This window comes from Octodon degus, unplaced genomic scaffold (genome assembly GCF_000260255.1).
Source record: "Octodon degus isolate 3935 unplaced genomic scaffold, OctDeg1.0 scaffold00083, whole genome shotgun sequence".
In the NCBI taxonomy this organism is placed as follows: domain Eukaryota; kingdom Metazoa; phylum Chordata; class Mammalia; order Rodentia; family Octodontidae; genus Octodon; species Octodon degus.
The window spans coordinates 10,991,190-10,995,107 of NW_004524659.1; the positions used below are offsets into that span (position 1 = coordinate 10,991,190).

Below are 3,918 nucleotides of genomic sequence, written 5' to 3' on the forward strand. Positions count from 1 at the left end.
CATAAAACTCACCTTAGAGCTACACCTGCCTTGGCCTCAGCTCCCCCCCTTTGCGCTAACTAGATTCAGGGCACTTCCTAAGTTCATTTGAGCTAATACACAGTAGTCCTTTTCTGCTTCATAGCTTTCCCACTCCTGATAACTCCCCCCCCCAACTATATTTCCATCCTATCTTTCCTCCGATACCTGCTGCACTCTACTTTCCACAACCAATAGATATCAACCCAATTGGCGCCATCCATATCCCCTGGTGATTTAATATATCTTAAATCCTCTAAGTCTACAGGATTAAATTCTATATGGTCAGGCCCCCACTTGGTTGTCCTCTCAACTGCAACAGTGGTCAAAGTCTCCAGCCTGCCTTCCTGGTTTCACATCACCCAAGCCAAGCAGTGCCCAGAGAACTCCACTCCACCGACAACTCTGCTACTCCTGATTCCGAGCCCTTATCATCTAAATGGTCTTCACAGCTACTGTCACCTACACATCTCCACCTACCTACCTAAGGGTTCAAAAACCCCAGCGTTTTTTCTTCAGTCTCGGATGTGAGCCTTCACTAACAGGAAACTTCTCATCCTAGCTGAGATGCCTGGCACTAGCTGCTACATGGGCATGAACCATCATTCTGTCAACCCTCCTCACCCCAAAAACAACACCCCATTCAGAAGAAAGAAGCCTAAGAGACACATCACCCCTTCATAACAACTAAAAGATTGGAGTGATACATTCTGGCTCTAGTATAAATTGCTGAATTATTATGGTGGTCATCTAACATGGCCAAAGCCTTAAAACAACAGCTTACCTTCCCCAGGTCCACACCCCCCTTCTTCCCCAACCCAGTCCTGGATACAGTTTCCTCTCACCTTTCCTGCCCACACAGGGGAGACCCCAAATCAGCTCCTTACATGTAACTGAAACTGCCCCTCAAAACTCCACCCCAGCAAAAGTCCCTAAGTCTCAGCTTTCTTTGTCTCAGACTGAGGATCCCCCTCACGCCCATCTTCCCTGGGATTCTCTCCATGTTGTCTAGAGTCCATAAAGACCTCTTTTATTTTTCCCATCTCTTTACTGCGCCTTGGAAAAACCTAACACTGATTTAATCAATTTGACTTGAGCAACTATGCTTGTAATTTTACAAGTTGACCACAGTTTCGTCCCACCTCGTGCACAGCCAGCAAATTCCGTGTTTCCCAACTTGAACCTGCCTCATCTCATGGTTTTGTTCTGTAAAGTCCCTAAGGCAGGGTCCTTGGCCCCCCACTCTGGTCCCCCTTCTGTCCCTCTCTCGCACAGGTGCTTTCTTTCCCTCAATAAATATATTCTGCTCTTAAGCAACGTTGTTCCTAAAATTCGTTCTTCCGTTTTGGACAACACAGTTCGTCCCAGGTATCCTTCAGGTCGGGTGTTTCATTCCCCTACATTCAGAGGTGTGGTAGTGCCACACACATCCCGTTCCCAAGTTACTAAATCAAACGTCCCAAGGCCCTCTTCGAGGCCCGAGCTCCGGGTTTTCGGAAGGGGCTGCCACCCAGAAAACAGGCCAACTGCCCCCATCCCACCCCGCCTGCACTGCCTCGTGGGTCCGGGTGGGCGGGCCAGGACTCGCGGCCAAGCGCCTTCGGTGCAACTCGGGACCTTCCAGCGCTCTCGTAAAGGGAGCTTGGAAAGAGAGGGGCTGGGAAGCGCGCAGGGGCTCCAGCGACACCCCACCCCAGCCCCTCCGCCTGGACCCCTCCGCCAGAATCTCCCCAGCTGCGGGGAGGACGCCGCGCTCGCTCCGATCTGGGTCCCTACCTGTCCCGGCGCTCACTCGGCCCGCTCCGGGCGGCAGCAGAAACTCTCCCGGATTTCTCCGGCCCAGCGAGCCCAACGCGAGGGGCTGCGCGGTCCTGCGCGGCGGTCGGCGGGCGGGGAAGAGGGCGGCGCCGGCGGCAGCGAGAGTGGAGCGGAGGGCGGGCCGGGGAGGCCGCGCCAGCCCCCAGGTCTCCGCCGCGCGGGGACCTTCTTCCTCTCCCCTCCCCCTTCCCCTCCCCTTTCCTGAGGGGCTTCTGGCGATCCGAGCCCCAATTGGGACTCACACCCGGGCTCCTCCTCTGGGCGGGTACCACCGCCACAGAAACATCCCCGCCTCTTTCACCAAATAAACAACCCCCACTCCCCCACTCCCAGAGTGGCCGTGGCCTTCTGCCTGAGCCCGCCTCCACCGTTCCTGAAAGCTCTCCGATCCTGTACCCCTGGGCGCCTTCGAAAAGGCTTGGCTGTGACTTAGTGTTTGGATAAAAGGCTCTGGCCACGTGGATTTCCCCACTCGGCTCACCGCACCACTGGAGCATGGAGCTACATCTCCAGCCTTATTTTTTTACTTTGAGACGGTGCCTCTCTAAATCTGTGTTGTCCAGGTTGACATGGAATTTACGATCCTCCTGCCTCAGCCTCACAGAGTGCTGGGATTACAAGGCAGCGATTCTCTCCTGCTCTGAATTTTGTGTTCCAGGGCTAGAGTCTGGGAAGCCCGTGCCTTTTGGCCAATTAAGTCCCTCTGGTAAACACACTTTTCTTCAGCAAGGAAAAGCCCGCTTTCCTCTACTTTAGGGATACCCCAAGTCTCTAAGATCAGCAGGACAGTGGCACTGTATCAGGGCTAGTGTAGACTGTGGGTGTGCTTCTAAGGACAGATATCCAGATGTCTGTCTGTCTTCCTTCCCCCCCACCCACTATGACTCTACATCCTTCCCCCCTACTGTAAGGAGAGGATCTCTTGGGAAGAATGTCAAAGCACTGTCAGCCTCTGATCATCTTTGCTGGTTTTGGTAGCTTAGCAATCATTTGACAATAAGCAAAAGGAACCCACCCAAGTTAGTCGAAGTGGGACAGGGATAGCGTTTCAGCGCAGGGTGAGATGGTGCCCCAGCCGGATGGGGTTGGTCCTCCAAGGTCACGTGAATAGCACTTCGTGGCTGAGAGGTTATCAGGAGCCAACTGCTCCTTCAAGTCTGGTCAGTCTCACTGCCTAAAAGTCTGGGGGCCTAATTTATGAAGAAACTTTAGGTTTGTAGGTAAAAGGAGACTAACTCTGCCACTGAGGTGATTTTATTTTATTTATTTATTTATTTTTGGCAGAACTGGGGATTGAACTCAGGCCCTTGTGCTTGCCAGGGAAGCCCAGCCCCTCACTGAGGTGATTTTATTTTATTTTATTTATTTATTTTTTAAAAATATTTATTTATTTATTTATTTTGTGTGTGTGTGGCCAGCTCAGCCCACCATGGGGCGGGACTGGCTGGCATGTGGTGCTGGGGGATTGAACCGTGGTCCCTGTGTTTTGCTTAGTTTAGCTTGTTCTAAGTAGGTGCTTTAGACCACTGAGCCATCTCACCAGCCCCACTGAGGTGATTTTAAACATTGATGCCATTATTAAGTATCTGCTGTGAACCAGTTGCAGACTATATAATAGAGACAATGTATGTTTACAGACATTAAACAATTTACTTCTTCATGTTTACTATAGATCTATTAGAAACAGCCCAGGAGGTCTCTGGTACAGTGTTGGATCAAGAAAGAATGCCAAAGCCTCAGGTGTCTGGGAAGAGTCCAAAATGATCACACCCCCAGGTGATTCTTCATTACCAAGGAGGAAAAGGGAACCCATTTGGGAGGTGGGGAAATCTCTGTAGACCAAGTGAGCAAAAGAGCCCCCAACAGTGACATCCTGACACCAGGTGTATCTACATGTAACACAAAATTGCCTGTGCAAATTTCTTTCTCTTTTCTTTCTTTTCTTTCCCTTGAGCTGCATACATCTCCAGCCCTGAGCCTACGGATAACAATGAGAGAAACCCAAAAGATCCAACAATCACTCTTGTTGCATCTTGACTGGGCCCTGAATGAGCCTTGACTTTGAGAGTGTCCTCTCCGCCC

At 51.3% G+C, this 3,918-nt stretch overlaps 1 protein-coding gene across 3 annotated transcripts in view; it reads right to left on the reverse strand.

Annotated features, from left to right (window-relative positions):
- Nucleotides 1-2,078, reverse strand: part of Fbxo17 (F-box protein 17) — a 40,101-nt gene extending 38,023 nt beyond the window's left edge. The window contains exon 1 of one of the 3 annotated variants that reach the window (XM_023721493.1): nt 1,795-2,077. The gene's annotated coding sequence lies outside the window, so the exon portion shown is untranslated. Of the gene's footprint in view, nt 1-1,794 lie in introns of all 3 variants that reach the window. The other 2 variants (XM_004636795.2, XM_023721494.1) reach the window with 2 other exon arrangements.
- Between the last annotated feature and the right edge of the window lie 1,840 nt (nt 2,079-3,918).